Raw genomic sequence first — 27,217 nt, 5'->3', positions numbered from 1 at the left:
ATTTGTGGCACCAAACCCTGCTACCTGCATAATACACAATAAAAAGCACGTATTGCTCAATGTAATTTAGTATTCTATCATTCACAATAGAATTACCGCTTTACATAGATGACATTATGCTTCATGATTACTAGAGAATTAAGTGGTTACAATCAATATAACTCTTACAGATTCAAAACACACTTTGTAGCTTATCTCTTCTCACGGTTGGGGTGGTTTTTGTAACTCATATCTCTTATGTTCTGCGCAGTGTGATCCATACGTTGGTATTTGCACACATCTATACATAGCCACATTCCCCAGAAAATAACCTGGAGTCCTACATAATTCTATAGAGAATTCTGGGAGCTCCTGTTTACCCACAATGCCCTATGTTCCAGGAATGTTGGTTTTTATGGTTCTTCATATTTACTGAGCTTATTTTCTTCTGTCCAATTTCCACCTCACTGCTGAGGCTGTTAGGCAGCACCTAGCTGTTTCCCACCCATTTACTTTTGTTCATGCATCGGTTACCTAACCAGTCAGTTAACAAATATTTCCCACAAGCCATGGACCATAAAACTGGATCTAGAGACATGTACAAGGCTTACTCTTCGCTCACGAAAACATCATTGTTCAGTACCATCCAGGAAGGTTATTCTCTTGTGTCCTGGATGCCATGGCCTGAATGTTGGTGTCCCCCCCCAAATTGCTATGCTGAAACCCAACTCCTAAGGTGATAGCATTAAGAGGTGGGGTCTTTGGGGGGTGATTAGGTCATGAGGGCTCTGCCCTCATTCATGGCATCAATGCCCTTATAAAAGAGGCCTGAGAGAACCTATTTGTCTCTTCCACTATGTGAACACACATAGAGGGCACCGTCTACGAGGACTGGGCACTCGCCAGACACTGAATCTGCCAGCACCTTGATCTTGAACTTCTCAGCCTCCAGAACTGTGAAGACTACATTTCTGTTGTTTATAAATTGCTCAGCCTAAATAAAGTATTTTATTATAGCAGCCCAAACAGACCAAGACACTGGATATCAATGGGCCTGAAGCAATGGATGATCCAATCACTGAAAAATTGCCTCTGACATCTATAGCAATAACTCCATGCTGTAAAGAGAGAGGAGACAGTAAATAATGAATTTTTAATTGCTGGAATCTGAGCCTTAGGAGGCAGAGGAAGAAAAGAGTGTAAAAGAAGACAGCTGGTCTTGGTGCTTGGGGAAAGAAAAGGAGAAAAAAAAATCTGGCATTGAGGAAACACTTATACAAGGTAAAGCAGTCTCTTAATCCTGAGGCTGGAACTCAAAAATAAACAGACAAAACATTGAGCAATACCTCAACACTCTCGTCATTCCTGTTAATAGGCTTATAATAAATCCAGCTGGACCAGCCCAAAGATTATTATTCCAGAAAGAGCAGAGCAGAGCTGCACATGGAAATAAGCCCTCTATCTTCTGATACCTCAGTCTCCACATCACTCTAAAACAACTCATGAGATTAGCCTTTAAGTCCTTCCTGAAAAAGTGGTATGATTTCCATGATAACAAATGGTAAAACAACCCACCTTTATAAAAACAACAACCAAAAACAATTACAACCACCATTTTGTTAGCCTTTCATTAAAAATTTGAATTTAAGAGACTTAAAGCAAGAACAATGCTGAGAGACTACTTGTCCTCAAGTGGAAACTTGTTGGTAACAGACCCTTATTTGATATTTCAGGTAAAATGTAGCTTGAAATCAAGCTGAGGTGAAACATCACGAAAGTAAAAGTCAGAAAGCTTGGAGCTTCATGGTTCCAAAAGCCAACTCAGCCTGCATCACAGTTTGGTCCTTACACTGTGAACTGTGAATTGCATATGGACATATAGAAGCTGGGTCAGAAATAGTTTAAATCACAAGTTCTGGCTACTTATTGGAAATATTGCTAAAGAAGTTACATTCATCTGCTCAAGTAGTCACACCAGAATACTGTAGACTGTGTGGCTTAAGAGAAACTTATTTCTCACTGTTCTGGAGCCTGAAAGTATAAGATTAAGGTTCTGGCTGATTCAGTTTCTGGTGAGGGCTCTCTTCCTGGCTTGCAAATGGCCATCTTCTTACTGAGTTCTCACGTGGCAAAGAGAGAGAAATAACTCTTTCTATTCCTCTTCTTATAAGGCTACCAATCCTATCAGACTAGGACCCCACCCTTATAACCACATTTAACCTTCACTACATCCTAAAAGCCCTATCTCCAAATACAGTCACATTGGGGGCTAGGGCTTCAACCTATGAATTTGAGTTTGGGGGACATATATCAAGATCCACTACCCATAGATTATTTTAGCCCTGCATGTTTAATCATATTTGTAGGTAGCACTGTTGTAAAATACAGAAAAATTATGATAATGAGTTACATTTTACTTGAAATATCTTAGAATCTTAGCAAGTCCTTTTTAATATAAATTGTGGAGGGGTCAGTCACTTAGGTCTGTTTCCGAGAGAAACTTTCTAAGAAATGCTCTATGTAAGATTCTTTGGTAACAAAGTAAAATGTTACCTGACTTCTCATTCCAGTATCTTGATTTTTTCCTAGGGCAAAATCTTTTTCCCTTAAAGACTGGAAATATTATCCATGTTGTCTTCCTGAATATTTTCAATGACCTGTGCCCTGCCAGCTCTAGCTTTTCAAGGGTCTACACTCATCCTCAACAGGTAGACTGGTTTTTACAAATGTTTTTTACCATAACTTCATTTCCTGTTTCAAATGTGAAATAGATAAAAAATGAGAACAGTAGTGACATAGTAAAATTGATAGGACCAATTTCAGAATGTCATTTAGACACTCTAGGAACTATTCTTTTCTCACCATGAGGCCACTTGGTATTAATATGAGTCACGGGAACAATTTAAGCATTCAAAATCCTCGTAAATTTAAAGAGAAACTTTCTCATCTTAACACATTTGAAAACAGAAGACACATAAAATATAATCGATTTGGAGTATAATTTTTTGTTCAATTATTATTGCAAACATACAAGTATAAATCAGTTCTTCACAACCCTCCACAATTCCCCTTGGTGCATTCCTCAAAATAACAGCATCTGGGGTTTTTGTTTTGTTTTGTTTTTGCTTTTGTTTTTGTCTCAAGCTCACTTGTTTGGTTATAAACATTTTTACTTTTTTGGACTGAAAGAAAGAAAACATCCTCTGAGAACTATTTTTGTCCTTGACAAATAAGAAAAGGGATTCAGTAAAATACCAACCATAAAAAATCAGTATATTTTCTAAAGAGGATTTATTATAATGTCTTCTGCAATATGAAGACCCCTTTTAAAGATATTACTACTTGTTCCATGGTAAGAATTTTTATTTTGTAATTAAGCAGTAAACCCTTCAATGTTTTGTGAGGTGGCAATTTTATAGATCTCCTTTTCAATCAAACAACTCGGAAATAATTTCCAGTTCTTTAAAACACACAAAGCAAGATCATATTTTCCACATCTCTAATTTTGATGTTTATAAATATCTTGAATCAGGATAAAAATTCATGACTAACTCATATCCCCAGAGTGTAGTCTTGGTTACAATAATACCATATACTCATCTCCACTTAAATATTTCATTACAGATGACATGAAGTTAAAAATATATCAAATGCAAAATGACGGAGAAAAAATTCGGAAGGGTAACTATGCAAGTCTGAAACTGGGGAGAAGTAGTTGATTTGAAGAAGATAAGGATTATCAGTGAGACTACTGTAGACGCATGAGGTCTTTTTAACTTTCCTTGGAAATAGCTAGGCTCTTCTACCAGCTTTGCAGAGCTCCCAAAACTCAAGGCAGTGATCCAGTTTACCATTTCCTAGGTCTTGTTCTAGCCAAGACAAGAGAAAAAAAATGTGTCTAGAATTTGAGTTAAGATTTAGGAATTTGACTGGGCGTGGGGGCTCACACCTGTAATCCCAGCACTTTGGGAGGCCAAGGTGGGTGTATCACCTGAGGTCTGAAGTTCAAGACCAGCTTGGCCAACATGGCAGAAACCCCATCTCTACTAAAAAATACAAAAACTAGCCAGGTGCAGTGTCTGGTGCCTGTAATCCCAGCTACTCAGGAGGCTGAGGCCAGAAGAATTGCTTGAACACAGGAGGTAGAAGTTGCAGTGAGCCAAGCTCATGCCACTGCACTCCATCCTGGGTGACAGTGAGATTCTATTTCCAAAAAAAAAAAAAAAAAAGATTTAGGAATAACAAATTATAAATACAGTAAAATAGAATTGCTGAAATTCTGTAGGTACATAAACTCAACAGGGTGTCACCAATTATGAGTTGAATTCCAAGTTGATTGTTTGGAAACATTTTCCCACAGCAATAACAATATATGTGGAATTTAAGTTTCAACCCACAAGATATATACGTTGTGTTATTAACAGTTAGTAGAGCCTCATCATCACATGTGCCATTGTTTTACGGGGAAACAAGTTTCACGTTTTCAATTCCCAGATGCTTCATGAGCACCTCTTTCCATAGCCCACTTTTTAGTGAGCATACACTCTTCCTCTCCTCCAGCCTCAAAGAAAATCCGAATCCTAATGCATCATTAAAACAGGATCCCAAATCTCCATAGCAGAGGAGAGATGAGACACTGAAGGGATTTAAAGTTGAAACCCATGTTGAAGGGTTTTCAACATGACATATAACTGTCCATTTTAAGGTTGGAAAAATGGACAGTTGGAGGTTGTCCAAAAAGAGGTTGGAAAAAAGAGTATTCCAGGAGGCATACTCTTCATCTCACCTTTACAATTTTCAATTGCTGTGACTGAAATAGAGTCATGAAAGAGAAGATGCTGATAATAGTTATAAGAGAAAGAAGAAATAAAATCCCTGCTTTACATCTACTTCATGTAACCAGATCTGAAAACCTCAGTGACCTCTGTGGATTAAACTGTATTTATAATTGTGGAAATTAGACATGATAATGGAACACTGGTTCTTCCATTTTCCGGAGGCTGTTTTAACACCACGTGAGTAGGGTGTCTAATTTTTCTGACCTTTGGATATTTTATTCATACAAGCCATGCTGACCAAATGCCTTACTGTGTTAACTAGAATGGCTTTAGTTAAATAGCAACGGTAGAGGAAAAAAATAAATTAATGCCTCTTCTCAGCAGTGACCTGACATTACACTTCCTGTCTTTTCTAAACTCTCCTGTAAAATATATACAATATTAAAATTTAAAATCCTGACATTTATAATTCTTCTGGTAATTTATTTCTTCCCTCTGGTGGCTTAATCACTGCAGGCCTGGATTTTCTCATTTGTAAAATAAAGGAATTATATCAAATAATACCCAAGGGTTTTTTTAAATAAAAAAGTCCATAATACTACTTAAGTTTATGCTGGGATTGAACAAATATGTAAATATAATGTGGACAATGATGGGTTTTTCACTTTTGGAGAAAAGAAGTTACAAATAACGAAAGTGGGGAGAATAGAATGAACTGTGTGGTATGGTATTAAAACTAAAGGTATTAGTATGAATTCATGGTTCACGTATATATGCATATATACACATATATTTACATATGTATATATGTGTATATACCCATATATTTACATATGTGTATATGTGTATATACACATATATATACGTATGTGTATATATGTGTATATACACATATATTTGCATGTGTATATATGTGTATATATACACATATATTTGCATGTGTATATATGTGTATATATACACATATATTTGCATATGTATATATGCATATGTACATATGTATATATATACAGATAAGCAAAGATATATAGATATGTGCCTATGCACAGATTAATATACAAACATATATTTCCTAGCTCTGTCTGCTGAAAAAAACCTAGAAACAATGACAACCCAGTAGCAATTAGCATACCTAGAGCCAAGATATTGGTTCTAAATATGATTCCCTGATAAAAAGAATAAAGACTTCTTGGAGAAATTATTGATTTCAGTGCTCTGGCAGGGAAGATATAAGATGAGCCCAGAACATCTTGTGGTGCCAAAAAATAAAGACACATTTGAAAAATGATAGAACCATGTCAAAAGAACAGAGGAGCCAATTTGTAAGAATTCCCAATGGCCAAAGCTGGAACAATTTGAGTGACAAAATAAACAATGATAACATCAGATTATAACCCATCAAATAAAGTAAATATCTAAAATCTATACTTATATCAATCAATCAATAGGGAAGAAAAAAATACTCTTCCTTACAATGGAACTTCATTTCACAAACATAAAAGAAATGAGGGACACACAAAATGACCATTAGGCAAACACAAGAACAACCCCAGAATGATAAAATTATTGGGCGAGACCATGAAAAGAAACTGAGATGCATATTTGCATAGCATTAAAATATCTCCCCACAAGATATTTATTAATTAAAAAGAGAACATCCTAATTTTGCTCTGAAGAAACACAGCAAAAACCACCTTTATACAGTATTGAAAGTTAACATCATCAGTTATAAGACGGCAGCATCATGTATGTCTTGGTATGTTACACTGAGGACGCAATATCACTCCTGCATTCATACCAGAAATGCATCATCTCAATCTAATGCTGAGAAAATAACAAACAACTGTAAAATAAGGGACAGTTTACAAAATGACCCACCAGCACTCTTCAAAAATATCAAGGCCGCGATGAAACAAGGAGAACTTGTCACAGATTAAAGGAGATTAGGAGATATGACAATTAAATACCATACAGTCCAAGATCCAAACAGACATTAGTGAAACAGACTGGTGAAGTGTGAAGGTTTGTGAAGCAATTAATTGTGTCACATCAGTGTTGATCTCCTCCTTTCCGTAATTGTGTTGTGGTTATATAGGATGTTTACATATGTGGAAGGTAGGTGAAGATAGGCAGGAACTCTCTGGAATATTTTTGCAACTGTTTTCTAAGCCTAAAATTATTTCAATTTTAAAAGCTGCAAAAAAGACTGAGTTGTAATAATTTGCAGATTTTAATCGATAATAACATTTATTTCACAAGTAATGATTGAATGACTTCTCTCTGCTAGGCACCATACTAACAGACATCTAACGACGCACAAGACACACACACACACACACACACTTCCAGTTATTTTAAGCAATTCTTAAGCACTAATATTAAGACAAGCATTCTTATTTTTCCAGAAATGAGAATCAAACATCTCTAATTATAATGGTGGTCTTATGACAACAAGAGTAATTAAGATAAAACAGATGTCAAATTATCTATAAATTTGATGTAATTCCAACTTTAAAATCTTCACCAAATTATATAGGGCTTCATAAATGGATTCTGAAGTTCATATGGAAGATAAAATATGTAAGAATAGCTAAAGGAATTTTAATAACTGGCCCTAGCAAATATCAGAGCATACTTGAAATCTGCAGCTATTAAAATGGTAACATAGGAGCACAAGCAGGTATCAATGGAACATGATGAAGGGCCAGAAACAGACTTATCTCTCTCTGGGAATTTAGTAGAGGATATTGAGGATAATTTCATGTAGTGAAGAAATGGTTTGCTATTCAATAAATGGTATTGGCATAATCTGAATCCTTTGGGAAAAAATTAAGCTCATTTATTTATTCAACAGATATTTAAATGCCCACATGTTTTGGAAACAGGAATCTGATCTCCAACCAACTCCACGTACAAAAATAAATATACAATGTAATAAAGAGCTAAGTCGTTTCTTAATCTATAAAAAGTATTAAGATAAAACACGGAAGGACTTTCTTTGATAATTTCAACTTTTATTTCAGATTCTGGGGGTTCATGTGCAGATTTCTTACCTGGGTGTATTGTGTGATGCTGAGGTTTGGAGTTCAACTGATTTCATCACCCAGGTAATGAGCATAGTATCCAACAGCTAGTTTTTCACCTTTCCCCCCACCCTCCCTCCTCTATTAGTCCTCAGTGTCTCTTGTTGCCATCATTATGTCCCCAAGTACCCAATGTTTAGCTCCCACTTATAAGTGAGAGCATGCAGTATTTTGTTTTCTTTTCCTGATTTAGCTTGCTTAGGATAATGGCCTCCAGCTGCATCCATGTTGCTGCAAAGGACATTATTTCATACATTTTTCATGGCTGCATAGTATTCCATGATGTCTATTACCACATTTTCTTTATTCAGTCCACCACTGATGGGTACCTACATTGATTCCACGTCTTTGCTATTATGAATAGTGCTGTAATGAACATATGAGTGCATATGTCTTTTTGGTAGAACAAGTTATTTTATTTTGGATGTATACTAAGTCATGGGAATGCTGGATGGAATGAAAGTTCTGTTTCAAGTTCTTTGAGAAATCTCCAAACTGCTTTTCATGGTGGCTGAATTAATTTACATTCTCACCACCAGTGAATAAATGTCCCCTTTTCTCCGCAGCCTTTCCAGCATTGTTGTTTTCTGACTTTTTAATAATAGCTAGAGGATGGTTTTTTATCATCTTAAGTTGGGAAAGAGTTTTCTACCTAGCATTAAAAAACCTGCAAGGTCTAAGGAGAAAAACTGAAAAAATGTAATTTCATAAAATTTTTAAATGTTTACATGATAAAATATACAAATTAGAAGATGTGGAACAGACTGACAGCATTTTAATGTATATAAAGATCAATTAGAATATAAAATAAATAAAAAGTTTCTATAAATAAAAAGACAACTCAACAGAAAAATGGGGAAAAAATACAAATTGGCAATTTACTAAACAAAAAGGCAATGGTAAATGTATATAATCAAATATATATATATCCTTAATAAAGAAATAAATACAAATTAAAACAACACAGATGCTTTCACTAAATTGGCAAAAATGTTTCGATTATTCATATTCAGGGTTGACAGTTGTATGAACATGAAATCAAAAACTCACACAGATCGTTGGTGTAGATAAGATGCACATAACTTTTGACCAAAGAACTTAATTTCTATGAATCTATCAAAAATGCTCAGATGTGTACAAAAGAAGCATGTATGGGAAAGATCATTTGAGCTGTTTGTAACAGCAAGATACTGGAAACAGCATTAATATTCTTTAAAAGGAGAATGGCTAATAAAAAGCTATAGAACATCCAGGCGTTGACATACTTTTCAGTTATTAAAAAAAGAAAGAGATAGTATTACACGTATAGCTATGGAAAGATCTTCAATATATTTTGCTGTGTGTGTAACAAACAAGTTGCATATCAGTTGATAGAGTATGATTACATGCATATATTTGCACGCATACATATATAGAGACAAAGGAGAATTTACATATTTTAATTTAGATTTGTTTCATATAATTCTTGGTTTGAATTTTTACATTGGGAATATATTCATTTATGATACATGGAACTAAAAATGTAAAGTAAAAAATAAGCTTCTATATGATTTAGAGCAGCTTTATGTAAATATAGCTGTTCGGTTCAACTTTTAAGGTCAACCTTAAAAGGGGAAAAAATGGGCTAAAAGTAGAATATGCAACCAAAAATATGTATTCCTTGATTTAATCTAGGATTAAACTAATCTTAGATTTAATCTAAGATTAAATTAAGGAATAGGTTCTTCTGGTAAAGCTTGAAAATGTGAATGAACACAGTTCCTTGAGCTATAGGTCAGGTAAATTGATGGAAGGAATATCTATATAATTTTATGTTGGAAGGCAAAGTAGGGAGGAAGAGGCCAGTGGTCCACACAGCTCCCTTTAATAGCTTAACTGTTCATATGGTGGTGTGGACTCACGCAACCACACTCCTAGAGTTCACTAAATTGCAATGGTAAAAGCAAAACAAATTTAATTATGTGAATGCATTTCTTGTACACATGGAAGTAAAAATTAGACTAAATTAAGAAGCAAGAGATCAGTTCTACAAAGCCAGGTGTAAATAAACTATTAAGTAACGTGAAAATCACAGAGTAAGTCTACAAAACTAACACAAAACTAGAGGAAATACTTGAGAAGCAGTGGATGATGATGAAGCTATGATCACACCATTTAAAAGCAAGTCTTTGAATTCCGTAAGAAAACCCATGTGGGAAGTCTAGAAACAGAATTCTCCAGCCATCCACCCATTGCTCAAACCAGAAACTGGGGATCATATTTTCTATTTCCCTTCCCTCTCCCTCACATCTCCATTAATTCAACTTCCAAAACATCTCTCAAATCCTTCTACGGAGTTCTACCTTCAATACCTGCTCCTACCACCAACACGTCTCACCAGGACAACCACCATGACCTCACAACTTTCTCTCAGCCTTCACTTCTTTCCCTCCAGCCCATCCATATAACAACCACAGCGATCTTTTAAAAATTTAAATAGCCTTGTCCATTTCTATTTAAGGGAATTGTGCCACGCTGACCCTCAAGACAGCAGTTCTCGCCCAGACACATTCATTCTCTACCTTCTTCGTAAGTTGCTCTCCTTACTTACCAAGCCAGCACTGCTTCCTTTCTCTCTCCGCTTCCCTCCTCAGAGACTTCATGCCCACTTTCCCCAAATTTGTACTGCATTGATTCCTTCTCATCATTCATGCCTCAATTTAAATATTTACCAATGACTGCTTCCCTGATCACGCAATCTAAAAAGTAGCCCCACTTCCATCATTTTGATCTCTGATCTTTTCCTTTATAGCACTTACAGACATGTATAATTATATATTCACTTGAGTGTATGCTTGTTTAACGTAGACCCCTTCCCCAACCCCCACTTTCCCATATAGACTGAAGGGAGGCAGGAACTGTGTCTGTCTTGTCTACTATTATATTCCCAGTGCTGAGCCTTGTACCTGGCATGTAGTAGGTGTTCAGTGAATGAAAAAGTAAACAAGCCAGAATAATCGGACCCAGAACTATGCTGAAGTGATATAAATGCCTAGCAAGAAGAAGGTTAGTAGGAATAACTATTATTTGTGTGATTTCAAGATACAAATGATGATATAGGGATAGATACAGGGCCCTCTCGGGAAGCCAAATGGCTGCACAAACAGTGTGGTAGGAACACAATGTGGCCACCGTGTCTGTGCTGCTCTGATTGGATCTAATGATAATTTTGTAAATGCACCCATGGTGATTAGCAACTGGCTCATACTAAATAAACTCATGACAGATTTATGTGTGCACTGCAATGCCAACTTATTCATTCATAATACAAAATAGAACTATCAAGTCAACATGCAGCTCAATCACCCCCTATAGGAGAGAGACAGGTAGCTAAATTACATCCAAATGATTAACTGCTCAGAAAAGATTCCCGGTCACAAATCACCTGTGCAGCTGAGATACCATCACCTTAGTCTAAGCTACCGTTGTCTTATGTCTGCACTCTTGCAACAACCTCATGACTGTTCTCTGCCGTCTCTGCCTCTCAAATTCATAAGGCACCCAGCAGCAAAAGTGTTCCTTTTAAAACACAAATCCAGTTAGGTCCCTCCTCTATTCAAAACCCTTCAGTAGCTCTCCATTATATGAGAAGGAACTCCAGCCCTGACTTGTAACCGGTTTGTAAGGTTTGGTATGATCGGGCCCCTGCCTTCTCTCCAGCCTCATCAAGTGCCCCTCTCCCCAGACCTTCAGACTCCCCGACACAGAGGTGTGCGTTCAGATTTGAGAATCTGACTATACGAATGGACAATGGCCAGACCATAAATAAAAATAGAACTCTGGGCCAGGCACGGTGGCTCACGCCTGTAATCTCAGCACTTTGGGAGGCCAAGGCGGGTGGATCACAAGGTCAGGAGATCGAGACTATCCTGGCAAACACGGTAAAACCCCGTCTCTACTAAAAATACAAAAAAATTAGCCAGGCATGGTGGCGGGCACCTGTAGTCCCAGCTACTTGGAGGCTGAGGCAGGAGAATGGCATGAACCCGGGAGGCAGAGCTTGCAGTGAACGGAGATCGCGCCACTGCACTCCAGCCTGGGTGACAGAGCGAGACTCCGTCTCAAAAAAAACAAAAAACAAAAAACAAAAAACAGAACTCTAACCCACAGCCTGCAGCAACCAGGCCAGGAAGCCAGCCCACTATCCAGAGGAACCAGCCCAGGAAGCCAGCCCATCGTCCGGAGGAAGCAGCCCAGGAAGCCAGTCCATCGTCCGGAGGAAGCAGCCCAGGAAGCCAGCCCACTATCCAGAGGAACCAGCCCAGGAAGCCAGCCCACTATCCAGAGGAAGCAGCCCAGGAAGCCAGCCCACTATCCAGAGGAACCAGCCCAGGAAGCCAGCCCACTATCCAGAGGAACCAGCCCAGGAAGCCAGCCCATCGTCCGGAGGAAGCAGCCCAGGAAGCCAGTCCATCATCCGGAGGAAGCAGCCCAGGAAGCCAGCCCACTATCCAGAGGAACCAGCCCAGGAAGCCAGCCCACTATCCAGAGGAACCAGCCCAGGAAGCCAGCCCATTGTCCGGAGGAAGCAGCCCAGGAAGCCAGCCCACTATCCAGAGGAACCAGCCCAGGAAGCCAGCCCACTATCCAGAGGAACCAGCCCAGGAAGCCAGCCCATTGTCCGGAGGAAGCAGCCCAGGAAGCCAGTCCATCGTCCGGAGGAAGCAGCCCAGGAAGCCAGTTCATTATCCGGAGGAACCAGCCCAGGAAGCCAGCCTGCTCTCTAGAAGCTAGACTTGTAGGAAGCCAAACCACTGTCTCTAGAAACTGATCCAGGAAGCCAAAAAAGAACCCCTCAATAACAGGACCAAAGTGGCCAGGACTTGACTGATGAGTAACTGACAGCTTCCCTAATTGTTGTCCCTACTTCCAACAGAGGAACAACCGGAGAAAGCCAGGTGTGCACCTGTAACCCATCCCATAGATGCCCCACTTCCAGTGAGCTGCCTCCAGCTTCCCACGCCAACAGCTTCTGATCAGCACACTTTCAGAGCCTTCCCTTTTCTCCACTATGAAAGCTTCCCCACTCCTCTGCCTGCCTTTGAGCCTCTGCCAAAACTCAAGTGATGGTAGCCGACTCCCTGCTATCGCAAGCTTGGAATAAATAGCCTTTGTTTTTCTCATTTGCTTGGTCTTCATTTATGTCCTCAAGATCCTTCACAGTGAGAAGCTGCTTCTTCCCTTGGAGCCTTTCTAACCCTGCACCCTCTGCCTGGAATGCTTCCTCCACCCTGCACGTGGTCAAACCTCTCCCTGTTTTCCAGATTTCAACTTGTGAATTGAAGACACCTTCTCTAACCACACTGTAACCACTCCCTTCTCGCCCTTTTTTTTTGGTTCCCTTACAGTGCTTGCCACAACTTGCAATCATTTCGTTTGTTTTTTTGGTTTGCCTCTTTTCTACCTGTCACCCCCACTAGAATGAAAGCTTCATAAGGGTAGGGCTTCGCTTCTGTTTACTCTGATCCTGAGGACCTAGAATAGAACCTTACAAGCAGCAGGCGCCGCAGAAATATGTTGAAAGATGGGCAGGGTGAATAAATGATTGCATGCCTAAGGTAAATGCAGCCTCAGTGGAAAAAATAACTGGGCCAGCAACCCATTGAAAGAACCGGATTTTGAATGAGTCCACGGTGCTGCAGATTTGCTGATCTCTTTTGTGGACCAGGCGTAGAGTTGGGAGTTGGCTCCCTCTTGATCCCTTGTGATATACAACGCTCCACATCAGAGCAATGGATGACAAAGAGACATGGCCCCAGAATGCAGGGTTGAGTCTCAAAGTCTCACAAAGTCTCCGAACTCTGAGCATTTGGGTTACACAATTTCTCTAGCTGCCAAATATTAGCCCTCCAGGCCTTCCCAGGATCCAGGCCTCAATGTCAGCTTCATCTATCCAAGCTGCTAAGAGAAGAGGTGAAATTTCATGGCTTAATAAGCCACAGGCCTTGTCCTTGAAGGACTTATCAAATCTAATCATTGGCCACAATTTCTTTGCAGCCAAGTGCATCAGTCAGGGCTCACCAGAGAAACAGAACCAACAATATACCTTAAGAGATTTAATTTCAGGAATTGCCTCACACAATTGGGAGGGCTGGCAGGTTCAAAATATGCAGGGCAGGCCCAGATGTTGGAAACTCAGACAGAATTTCTATATTAGAGTCTTAGGCAGAATTCCTTCCTCTCTAGGAAGCCTCATTTTTCCTCTTCAGGCCTTCAACCAATTAGGTAAGGCCCACCCACGTTACTGAGAGCTATCTCCCTTACACAGAGTCACCTGATTGTAGATATTAACCACATCTACAAAATAATTTTCATAGGCCGGGTGCGGTGGTTCATGCCTGTAATCCCAGCTCTTCAGGAGGCAGAGGAGGGCAGATCACCTGAGGTCAGTCGTTCGAGACCAGCCTGGCCAACGTGGTGAAACCCTATCTCCACTAAAAGTACAAGAAAAAAAAAATTAGCCGGGTGTGGTGGAGCACACCTGTAATCCCAGCTACTCGGGAGGGTGAGGCAGGAGAATCGCTTGAACCCAGGAGGTGAAGGTTGCAGTGAGCCGAGATTGCGCCATTGCACTCCAGCCTGGGCAACAAGAGTGAAACTCCATCTCCAAATAATAATAATTTTTGTAGAAGGATCTAGATTAGTGTTTGCCCCAAAAGCTAGGCACTACAGCCTAGCCAAGTAGACACATAAAATTGATCATCATGTCAAGGTTTCAATGTTAAATCCCTCATTTTTTTTAAGTGAGTAAGATTATGACATTCTTTATTTAACACCCTCTGGGGCTGGCCATCACTCTGTTTAAATTTCCAGTCCCCTATCATGCCTGGAAATGGCGCAGCCTGATGTGACTCAGAAGGCACCTCTCTGGCCTGATCTCCTGCTGCCCTACTTGTCACTATTCTACAGGGAGCACCTCAGCTGTCCCAGTCACCATCCTGCCTCAAAGTCTTGCAAGTTTCCTCCCTTTGCCTGGATATCTTCTCTCTATCCCTATGGCTAACTCCTTCTAGAATTCAAGCCTCAGCTTAAATATTTCCTGCCTAAAATGAGGGTTAGCTACTATGCTGCATAAAGTGACTCTTAACTCTTGATCACATCACCTACTGTCTCCTTTATCACCGCATCACTATTTATAACTGCTGTTTGTATCACTTGCCTAAAATTTATTCAGTGATTCTCAACCCGGGGCAAGTTTGGCCTCAGGTGACATTTGGCAGTGTCTGGAGACTTTAAAAAAAACATACTATATTTATTCATTTATTTATTAAACATGAACTTTATTTTCTAGAGCAGTTTTAAGTTTTTAGCAAAATTGAGCAGAGGGCACACAGAGTTCCTATAGACCCTCTGCCCCGACACATGCTCAGTGTGCACCATTTTCAGCATCCGCCACCTGAGTGGTACATTTTTTACAGTCAATGAGCCTGTGATGACACACCGTTATCACCCGGAGTCAACAGTTTTCATCAAGGTTCCCTCCTGGTTTTGTACATTCTGTGTTTTTTGACAAGTTTAATGACATGTATCTAGCATTGTAGTATCATATGGAATAGTTTCATCACCCTAAGAAGAATCCTATGTGGTCCACCTATTCATCCTTTTCTCCCCCACCAACCTCTGGTAACCACAGAAATTTTTACTGTCTCCATAGTTTTACTTTTTCAGAATGCCATGGAGTTGGAATCATACAGTATGCAGCCATTTCCAATTGGTTTCTGTGATGGTTAATTTTAGCTATCAACTCAACTGGATTAAGGGATACTCAGATAGCTGATAAAGCATTATTTCTGGGTGTGTCTGTGAAGATGTTTCCAGAAGAGGTTGGCATTTGAATCAGTAGACTAAGGAAGATCTGCCCTCACCAATGAGGGCAGTGCTTAGATAGGACAAGCAGGCAGAGGAAAGCTGAATTCTCTCTCTGTCTCTCTCTATCTCTCCTGGAGCTGGGGCACCCTCCTCCTCCTGCCCTTGGACATCAGAACTCCAGGTTCTATAAGCTTTAGACTTAGGGACTTGTACCAGCAACCCTTCAGTTTCTCAGGCCTTTGGCATCTAACAGAGTTATGCATCAAATTCCTTGGTTCTGAGGCCTTTGGACCTGGACTGAGCCATGCTATCAGCTTCCCTAGTTCTCCAACTTATAAATGGCCTATTGTGGGATTTCTCAGTCACCATAATTATGCAAGGCAATTTTCATAGTAAATCCCCTATTATCTATCTAGCTGTCTGTCTGTCTGTCTATCTGTCTATCCCATTCATATAATCCATTATCTATTCATCCATCTATCCATCCCATCCATCGAATCTGCCTCTCTCTCTCTCTAATCCATCTAATCTATTTATCTATCTATATATCTAATCAATCTAATCTATCCATCTAATCTATCTATTCCATTCATCAAATCTATTACCTATCTATCTATCCCATCCATCAAATCTATTATCAGTCTATCACCTGTTTGTTGTCTCTCTGGAGAACCCTAATACAGTTTCTTTCACTTAGTAATATGCATTTAAGTTTCTTTCATGTCTTTTAGTGACTTGATGGCTTATTTCTTTTTAGCTGTGAAAAATACTCCATTGTCTGGTTGTTCCACAGTTCATTTATCCTGAACCAAAGACCATCTAAGTTGCTTCCAAGTTTAACAATTATGAATAAAGCTGCTAGAAGCATCCTATGTAGGTTTTTGTGTTGACATGTTTTCAACTGACTTGGGTAAATATCAAGGAGTGTGATATAGTTTGGATGTTAGTCTCTCTGAATCTCATGTTGAAATGTGATCTTGAGATCAGACCTAGTGGGAGGTGTTTGGGTCATGGGGGTGGATCCCTCATGAATGGCTTGGTGCCCTCCCCAGGGTAACGAGTGTGCAGTCCTGAACAGCAGGTGAGGAATGTGTAAGAATGTGGAGTGATTCGCAGAGTCAAATGAAGCCTGAGAGCCAACCAATGTATTTCACAATGTAGAGGTCACTGATGACCTCAGTAAGAGGGGGACTGGGAATGAAATCCTATTCGGATGGTATCTTTGTCTGTTTTGTGTTGTTACAACAGAATGCCACAGATCGGCAGATTTATAAAGAAAAGAATGTATTTCTCACAGTTCTGGAGGCTGGAAAGTTCAATATCAATGTACTGGCATTTGGTGAGGGCCTTCTTGCTGCATCATCCTATGGTGGAAGACAAGAGGGTGAGAGCAGGCAAGAGAGAGATTGAACTTGCAGCCCCAAGCCCTTTTTATGATTGGCATTAATCCATTCATAAGAATGGAGTCCTCACGACTTACACTCTTCCCTTTAAGCCTCACCTCTCAATACAGTTGCATTGAGATTGAGTTTCCTGCACATGCTTGTTGAGAGACACATTTAAATGACAACAGATGGGCTAAAGAGGGAACTAGGGGGAGGAATGAAAGACAGAGAGTAACAATAACTCAAAGAGTTTTGCTGCCAACGGGAGCAAACAAATGGGGCGAGTGAAGGGAGGTCAAGAGAAGGCTTTTGTTAGGCAACAGAAATAATGCAAAATAACCCAGAAGAAGGGGGAAATGATGGAGGAGAGAGAAGGGAGAGAACTGCAGGAGTAGATCAGAGCAGATGGGATTTAGTGTAGGAGAAAGGAGCTTGGCTAGCTCAGCCATGGTAAAGGGCAGTCACAATATGAGGCAATGTGCTGTCTATGAATTCTACATGCTCACATGACAGACTGCAAAAGAGCTGACTGCCTGCATGGGACCAGAACAGTCAGAAGCAAATATTACTGTGGACCTTGTCCCTTGATGACATCAAATGCTCCTTTGTCAATATGGTCAGTGATCCGTTCTGTAGGTGCCCTTTTCTTTCACAAGGAGGCGGAGGCCACATCTCTTTCTACCTCGACTCCCTCAGACAGACAGTGGCATTTGAAGCAATCACCTTGTCCCTGTCTGTGTTTGGCTTCTAGCTGCTCTATTCCATTTCTATGCTTCCAAGCTCCTGCCCTTTGCCTTCATCTCATATTTTGGTCCCTTTTCTAGCCTCTTAGATTCTGGATCTAGTACTTGGATTCTGATTTCTGACTGGATTTCAGTATTCACTACTAACTTGGTTAGGACTTTCCCCCAGAGCTCCTGGCTGTCTTGAACTGCATGCCCTGCTCTATTTCCAGCTCTTTGAGGCCCAGTCCCTGACCCTGGCTTGCCTGGCTAATGCCCTACTCTGGATTTTCTATCAGCCATCAAAAGGAAATTGATATGTCCAGAGACAGCTCAAGTTTTTTTTTTTTTTTTTTTTTTTTTTTTTTTTTTTTTTTGAGACAGAGTCTCGCTCTGTCGCCCAGGCTGGAGTGCAGTGGCCAGATCTCAGCTCACTGCAAGCTCCACCTCCCGGGTTTATGCCATTCTTCTGCCTCAGCCTCCCGAGTAGCTGGGGCTACAGGTGCCTGCCACCTTGCCCGGCTAGTTTTTTGTATTTTTTTAGTAGAGACGGGGTTTCACCGGGTTAGCCAGGATGGTCTCGATCTCCTGACCTCGTGATCCGCCCGTCTCGGCCTCCCATAGTGCTGGAATTACAGGCTTGAGCCACCGCGCCTGGCCCTGACAGCTCAAGTTTTGTGGTGAGACACAAATTCAAAATAGCAAACTGAATTACCATTGACACATATTTATATATGAATTTTTGCATAATGTAGCCCAGATTCATATGTCAATAATAGCTGGAAGTATCCTGTTGATGAAACAAATCATATGAGATGCTTTAATAGGTAGAAGTCTAAGATAGTCCCCCAAATTTCCTTTCCCTCCATCCTCCATATATACCTCGTATGTAATCCCTGGGGCTGTGAATGTGATGGAATTTACTTCTGTGATAAGGTTGGGATATATGATGCAGTTGTCTTTAAGAAGGGAAATTGTCCAAGTGGCATTGACCTAGTTACATAAGTCCTTTAGAAAAGAATGTTCTCCAGTGTCCTCTCAGAAGAAGCCAGAGATTCAAAACACAGGAAGGATTCCATGGATACATTGCTGGTTTAGAGACGGAGGGGGTCACATCTCAGGACAGCCTGTGTGTGACCACCAGCTGACAACAGCAAGGAAATGAGAACCTCAGTCCAACAACTACAAGGAACTGAATTCTGTCAACAACAAGAACAAGCTTGGAAGGGGATTTTCACCCAAAACCTACAGATGAGAAGATAATGTGCCTGACATCTTGATTTCAGCCTTGGGAAACCCTGAGTAAAGAATTTCATTATGCTGTGCTATACTTTCCACTTGAAGAACTGTGAGCTAATAAATGGGTGTTGTTTCATATTAGTCAGGGTTCTCCAGAGGGACAGAACTAATAGTATATATATTTATGTGAGATATAAAGGGGAGTTTATTAAGTATTAACTTACACAATCACAAGGTCCCACAGTAGGCTGTCTGCAAGCTTGAGGAGCAAGGAGAGCCAGTCCGAGTCTCAAAACTGAAGAACTTGGAGTCCGACGTTTGAGGGCAGGAAGTGTCTAGCACCAGAGAAAGATGTAGGCTGGGAGGTTAGGCCAGTCTCTCTTTTTCATGTTTTTCTGCCTGCTTTATATTAGCTGGCAGCTAATTAGATGGTGCTCACCAGATTGAGTGTCTTCCTTCCCCAGCCCGCTGACTCAAATGTTAATGTCCTTTGGCAGCAGCCTCACAGACACACCCAGGATCAATACTTTGCATCCTTCAATCCAATCAAGTTGACACTCAGTATTAACCATCACATGTTTTAAGCCTCCATATTTGTGATCATATGTTACACAGCAAGAGAAAATTAATACAGATGCTCTTGGCTGATAACAATCGGTGCTTCACAATTGAGCTCTGGAACTCCCTTTCAGGCAAGGTAGATGGCCTGTAGAAGGTAGCTACAAAGTGTTCCTGCAGCCTCTTGGAAGGACAGGCTCCACCTTTTTTCCTTTACTCCAAATCTTCTGTCTTGTGGTCTTTTTTCCCTAGTTCATCTTCTACCTTCCACCTTAGCTCCTCTGACTATCAACTGGGCTGGGCGTTTTCTGTGTTTGGGCTTTGGCTCCTTACACACACACTGCTACTCTTTAGGTCATCCATGACTCCTCACTTGCCACACAAAGAGCAGACTATCCCCTCACCGGAAACCACCCTCTCCCCACTTTCCTGACCCCAGGGCCAGGATGATATTTCCTGAACTCTGAATCCCAGTCTGGATCCAACACACTAGGTTCCCATTTGTCTGGACTCTGGAGAGGAGGTTGGGACTGGTCAAGGCTTACTTTTATGGAAAGAAAGAATTAAACATATGCAGTAGCCCGGCAAGGCCAGGAATTCCTGCTTCGATCTTTCAATCCTCTTCCTTTTTTTTTTTTTTTTTTTTCAGACGGAGTCCCACTTTGTCACCTAGGCTGGAGTGAGTGTCGTGATCTCAGCTCACTGCAAACTTCACCTCCTGGGTTCAAGTGACTCTCCTGCCTCAGCCTCCCGAGTAGCTGGAATTACAGGCACCCGCCACCATGCCCAACTAATTTTTAGTATTTTCAATTGAGATGGGATTTCACCATATTAGCCAGGCTGGTCTTGAACTCCTGACCTCAGGTGATCCACCCACCTCAGCTTCCCAAAATGCTGGAATTACAGGCATGAACCACCATGCCCGGCCACCTCTTTCTTTCTTTAGAGGAATTAATACTAATAACATTGGTGTGACAGCCTAAAATGGTGATGCTGAATGTTTCAAATTCATATTTTTTTCTCTTCATCTCGGATATCTATAAAATAACATAGAAATCCTTAGAGTGCCAGATCTAAATCCAGATCTAGATCCTTGGATATTTGGAAAACCCTAAAACTACAGGGTCTTTTTCAATCTTTTGAGCTGTGCTAGAAGTTAGTGGGGGTAGAATTGGATCTACAGGCTCTAAGCTCAGCACTGGTAGTGCTGCTCTGTGACTATGGTACCCCATGATATTTGCTTCACCCAGACCCAGCAAGGTACTGAGAGGAGCAAGCAGAGGAAGAGGAAACACCCCACAGTCCCTAAGGGGTCAGGGTTCTATGACTTCAGACTTTCTTCCAGATCTGACATTCAGTGGGTAAGAGAGGTCAGGACTGGGAAGGCCAGGCAGGAGAAATGAGACTAGAAGTAACATGCCCAACTGAGATCCAATGCTAAGAGCTACTGAGTTGGCTCACTGGGATCCAACAACAAGTGGACAGGACAGCTGGGAAGATCGAGGACCACAGAACAGCTGAGGAAAACCACAGAAAGTTACAATGGGGAACTTGTATTTACTGAGTTCCTGTATCTTACCAGGTATCACCATAGGGTTCTTTGCCATGCATTTTCTTCTCAACTCCCTTGCAAAATTAGGTACTATCATCTCCATTTTACAAATGCAGAAATTGAGAAGACTCTGAATGGATAAATGACTCATTTTTTCATACCTAGTGAAGTGACAGAGTTAGAATTAGAATTCAAGTGACTTCAATTGACATCACCCGCCGTGCTATTTCCTGATGGCTCCTTGCTTATTTAACAGAGGCACTGATGACTCCATGATGAGTAAACCAAGTCTATTGAATGAAAATGTCCTGAGCTCCTACTGCATACCAGGTACTATTCAGAAGTTATCTGCTTCATTTTGCTTTGTAATCCATGATCCAGGGGAATGCATTGTAGAGTAATAGTAAGGGGAAGCAGGGATTTCTGTGAACTCAACTTTCTATGGTAGCAGCAATCACAACATACATATGAGGCTTACTGAATGCCTACTATGCTTCAGGCACTGTGCTAGATATCAGAAATGCCATAGGTAGCAAAACAGTCCTATTTCATGCCTATGCTAATTCCTTTGCTGTTGCTGCACAGCAGAAGCCTTTGCAAACTTCAAGAATGGTCGTAAATAGTTTGATCCTCTTAAGTGAGACATCCTAAGGAATTGTTCTCATCCAAAGTGAAAGTAGACCAGTTGACCCAAATGGAATCAGCAGAAAGAAGCCAAGAGATTTCCAGTAAATACATGGGAGAGTTTGGGCAAGATCCAAGCCCAAAAAGTCCGTCTCATTGTTATCTAAAGAAAGCAGGGAAAGAATGTGATCGTAACTAAGAAAGCTGGAGCCTAATGAGGTTATCCTGTCTGGGCAAATGTATTAAGAGAAGATGGTCTGACTGGAGCTTCAAAAGGGGATATTATAGTAGAGATTGAGAATTTATTAGTGTTAATCTAATACTGCCAACTGAAGCCATATATTAAAATCACTAGAGAGGTATAGGCTGTTGGAAGATAAGGGTGATTTTTTTTTTCTGATTCATATGGGTCTTAAGATTATCCCACCCTCTTTATTTCTAATTCCACGTACATAAGCAGTCTTCCAATTAATATCTTGACATTGGGTATAAGAAATTGGGGTCTGTGACTGGCATGGTGGCTCACGCCCAGCTTTTTGGGAGGCCGAGGCAGGTGGATTGCCTGAGACCGGGAGTTTGAGACAATCCTGACCAACATGGAGAAACCTCATCTCTACTAAAAATACAAAAAATCAGCCGGGTGTGGTGGCACATGCCTGTAATCCGAGCTACTCAGCAGGCTGAGGCAGGAGAATCGCTTGAACCCAGGAGGCGGAGGTTGTGGTGAGCCAAGATCGTGCCACTGTACTCCAGCCTAGGCAACAAGAGCAAAACTCTGAAGAAAGGAAGGAAGGAAGGAAGGAAGGAAGGAAGGAAGGAAGGAAGGAAGGAAGGAAGGAAGGAAGGAAGGAAGGGAGGGAGGGAGGGAGGGAGGGAGGGAGGGAGGGAGGGAGGGAGGGAGGAAGGGAGAGAGAAAGAGAAAGAAAGAAAGAAAGAAAGAGAAAGAGAGAGAGAAAGAAAGAAAGAAAGAAAGAAAGAAAGAAAGAAAGAAAGAAAGAAGGGAGGGAGGGAGGGAGGGAGGGAGGGAGGAAGGAAGGAAGGAAGGGAGGAAGGGAGAGAGAAAGAAAGAAAAAGAAAGAAAGAAAGAAAGAAAGAAAGAAAGAAAGAAAGAAAGAAAGAAAGAAAGAAAGAAAGAAAGAAAGGAGGGAGGGAGGGAGGGAGGGAGGGAGGGAGGAAGGAAGGAAGGAAGGAAGGAAGGAAGGAAGGAAGGAAGGAAGGAAGGAAAAGAAATTGGGGTCTGGATTCCAGGCAAATTATTAAATTGTAAGTCTACTGTATATATCAGTCTTTTATAAATTTGATTAACCTAAGTCAGTTTCAGAAAATATGTATAATCACCTAGGAAAAATCCTACAATCCTACAGTCCAATATTACTGACAACCTAGAGGATTGCATGTCATTTCTCAGAGTCTGGTCCTTAGATTTGAAAGAACTGGAAAGTAAAAAAATTGGATTTTGAAACCAAGAACCAGGCCTGGGAAATGGGGGCCACGCCCAGGCATTACCATCTCAAGGGACACTTTTGAGAGATTGTTCTGTACTTCTCTGATATCATCGTGATCTTGCTAATTGCAAAAATCCCTCGGAGAAAATTCTTTAAAAGTGAGAATACTAGTAAATAATGGGTCATGCCTACAATTTACTTCCTTCTTAGTCACTTAAGTGTTCTACAGGATTGCAGGTCTTCTCATCCTGGGACCTACAGCTAGAATACAACTCCTGGGGCTTCACTGCCCCGGGTTGCTTCGGTAGTTTTGGACTTTATTCTGATTGAATTTATATGACATCTTTTTTGGGGAGGAGGCTGAGGACAGAGTCTCTGTCACTCAGCTGGAGTGCAGTGGTGCAATCTTGGCTCACTTCAACTTCTGCCTCCCGGTTCAAGTGATTCTCATGCCTCAGCCTCCAGAGTAGCTGGGATTGCAGGCGCGCACCATGCCCAGCTAATTTTTGTATTTTTAGTAGAGATGGGCTTTTACCATGTTGGCCAGGCTGGACTTGAACTCCTGGCCTCAAGTGATCCACCTGCCTCGGCCTCCCAAAGTGCTGGGAGTATAGGCAGGAGCCACCACGCCTGGCCTGACATCATCTTTTGTACATTGATCTTTCTTTTTAAAGAATTGGCTTTCCACATTCCTGAATTTGCAGTCAGAAAATTGAATTTATCCTGAATGTGAATGCTGACTGAACGCAGAGTTATCTGTCTCAATCTGCAAACCCTCTGAATTATGTTTGTTCGTTTGTTTTACTTTTACTGGTTTGTTATAAAGGAATTACAAAGGATGCAGATGAAGAGATGCACAGGGTAAGGAATGCAGGAAGGGGCGCAGGGTCTCCATGCCTTCCCTGGACTTGCCATCCTCCAGGAACCTCCACATGTTCAGTTATCCAGAAGCTCCTGAATTTTGTTTTTCTTGTATCCTCCTGACTTTATTGGAACCTTACTGTTTAAGAGGCAGCATTTATATTAAAAACAACTGCTTTGACTTTCTGTGGCAGGCAGTGAAGCTCTTCACTGGTTGGAGTCTTTAATTGCGTGCCCCACATGAATCATTTTAATGGCATTTTGGGGAACATGGATTCTACACACAGGGTGATCTGAAATGTCTTCCAGATTCCAGTGTCGAAGTAGATGACCACGAAATGAGAGCAATGCTCACAATAGACTACAGATTCCATTTGATAAATATAATGTCCAAATGATGGCTGATGAAGCTTATCAATGATATGCTTTTCTGTTTTGTTTTGTTTTGTTTTGTTTTGTTTTTGAGACAGAGTCTGGCTCTGTCACCCAGGCTAGAGTGCAGTGGTACGATCTCAGCTCTCTGCAACCTTTGCCTCCTGGGCTCAAGTGATCCTTCCACCTCAGCCTCCTGAGTAGCTGGGATTACAGGCGTGCACCACCATGACCTGCTAATTTTTGTATTTTTAGTAGAGACAGGGTTTCTCCATGTTGCCCAGACTGGTCTCAAACTCCTGAGCTCAAGTCATCCATGCACCTCGACCACCCAAAGTATTGGGATTACAGGCGTGAGCCACCACACCCAGCCCCTCTACAAAATGTTATTTAAAATATTTAACCTTTTATTGTGGTTAAAAAAATGCATAAAATCTACCTTCTTGTCTATTTTTAAATGTACAGTTTAGTAGTGTTAAGTATATTCACAAAGTTGTGAAACCAATCTCCACTACTTTTTCACCTTGCAAAATGGAAACTCTATACCCGTTAACCAATAACTATTCTCCTCTCCTCCCAGCCCCTGGTAACCACTTTCTGTTTCAATGAATGTAACTACCCTAAGTACCTCACATAAGTGGAATCATGCAGTATTTGTCTTTTGGGGGCTTGTTAGCAATATGCTTTTAACAATAAAACCAGTTTCTCAACTGTACATCCCTTCAGCTGAGAAGTAGCAGCAGACGTTACTACCTCATCATGATAACAGCTCATCTTTGCTTCAGTGTGCCAGTGAGCGTGCTAAGAGCTTTATATTTAGGATCTCCATTGGTCCTCCCAACAGCTCTGAGAGACAGACACTCTAATTCTCTCTGCTTTACAGATGTGGACCTGGGACTAAGATATTCAGTAACTGACTCAATATCACACAGGTAGTAAGTGTTAAAGTCAGCATTCACACTCAGGCAGTTAGGCCCCTGAGCCTGTGTTCTTCCCTGCAAGACCATACTGCCACTCATCACTGTCGGTAATTTGCCTGGGAGGCAATGCCATTCTCTTCCAGACAGGACAGACATTTCTCAGATGAGAACGCCAGTAAAGCTAACATCCAATTTGCAGTATCTTCAAAGCAGTTGCCCTAAGAACAAGGCTTACCCAGGTTTCTGCAAGGAAGCTTCATGCATTAGCATAGCAGATGCTCTACGTCCGTTGTACCTGAGCTCACTTCTACGTTGGCGGAGGTCAATTTCTGAGCACCTGGCAACTTCTCTCTCAGCGGCCCTGCCTGGGTTTTTCTCAGGTGCCCAAGATATGCCAGCTTGCCCAGCCAGCATGCTAGGCAGCTGGGACTGCTGGGGACATATAAGACCCTCAGGGTGTGGGTAGGGGGACAAATGCCCTAGCTACCCAGGGCATGACTCCTCTCTTTCCTCCTTCCCCACTGCCATCCGTCCCTTTCCCGTTGCCCTCATGTGTATTTCCTGGGTTGACTCAGCAAACTGTCTTCTATGTCTTCGTCTCAGGTGCACTAGAGAACGCCACCTGAGACAGTCAGCAAACATGAAAGTGGAACTGCAATACCGGCTACTCCTCAGATTGTTGTTGTTGTTGCTATTTTTAACAGAACTGCATCCTCAGACCAGATGTTTGTTGGAGTGTCCTGGGATGTCCAGTCTTGACAGCGGGGCATTGGGCAAACACGAATCTGAGCTAAACACCTAATTCCCCATAGCATGAAAATACTGGAATTCAAAGAAAACTGGCCAGCCTTGTTCAACAGCCCCCTGGTAAATAGAACAGATACTGTGTCATTTTTAACAACAAATGGCATAAATTAAATTTGAACCAAAGTGTATGTGTAATTGTTGGCTCTTTACAGAATAAATGAAATGCAAGCTGAGCAAATCTAAAAGGCAAATCATTTTCTCTCTTTCTGAAGAAGCCACCTGTGGGTCTCTGTTCATTGGTACTAAGCCTCACCCTCAGAGCACCATAAGTGGTTAGACAATGGGTCTCCATGTATTTCCCATTTATACTACCACCGAGATAAATGAGGCATTGAAGAGAAAACAAAGCAATAAATGCATGTTACAAATCAACTTCATCAGAGACATTTTACTTCATCAAAAAAAGAAATAACTACATTGGACTCATTAGAAAATGAGTAAAACACCATTTTGTCACAGTTTTAAGCAGCTGGTTCTGGTTTCAATGATTAAGTGGAAATTAATCAATCATAAACAATCAAGCAAATACGCTGTTGGACATTTACCTTTAAATAAGCAGTTGTCTACAGCTAACCTTACAGAAAGATGGCAGCCAAAACTTGACATAGTGTGAGAGGGAAGGTGTTTTCATGTTTTAGGAGCCCTGTGCATAAACTACGCTCAACACATGAAGCCTGGCTCAAGAAACTCACAAGCAAAGATCAACCACTCAAACCAAATGCAATGAAGTGATTCTGTAATGAAAAGTAGTGGTTTCAATTTCTCAAAAAAGTTTGATTCAAGGGGACATGTGAATAGGAATGAAGACAAAGAAAATTAAAATGCAGGATGGTTCTAAGTGATAAGGAACCTTTTTATTTAAAAAAAAAAAAAAGTGTCAAAATTAGATGGAAAATTACCACACCATCATTTGCATTGAGAAATTTCCCTTAATCTCCTACTGCCATGACAGTAATGAAAGAAAAAGAATGATGGAAGAATAGGATTAATCAAAAGACAAGATCAAAATAAATAATTATTTCTTTCCTTAAAAAAAAAAAGAGG

The 27,217-nt window shown here is 40.9% G+C and overlaps 1 long non-coding RNA gene across 1 annotated transcript in view; it reads left to right on the top strand.

Annotated features, from left to right (window-relative positions):
• Positions 1-26,296, top strand: part of LOC135970452 (uncharacterized) — a 31,181-nt gene extending 4,885 nt beyond the window's left edge. The window contains exons 2-4 of the long non-coding RNA XR_010586125.2: positions 7,781-7,864; positions 21,401-21,474; positions 26,071-26,296. This is a non-coding gene — a long non-coding RNA (uncharacterized lncRNA). The remainder of the gene's footprint in view (positions 1-7,780; positions 7,865-21,400; positions 21,475-26,070) is intronic.
• Positions 26,297-27,217: the final 921 nt, after the last annotated feature.

This window comes from Macaca fascicularis, chromosome 4, assembly GCF_037993035.2.
Source record: "Macaca fascicularis isolate 582-1 chromosome 4, T2T-MFA8v1.1".
Classification (NCBI taxonomy): domain Eukaryota; kingdom Metazoa; phylum Chordata; class Mammalia; order Primates; family Cercopithecidae; genus Macaca; species Macaca fascicularis.
This window is presented reverse-complemented; position numbering and strand designations above follow the sequence as displayed.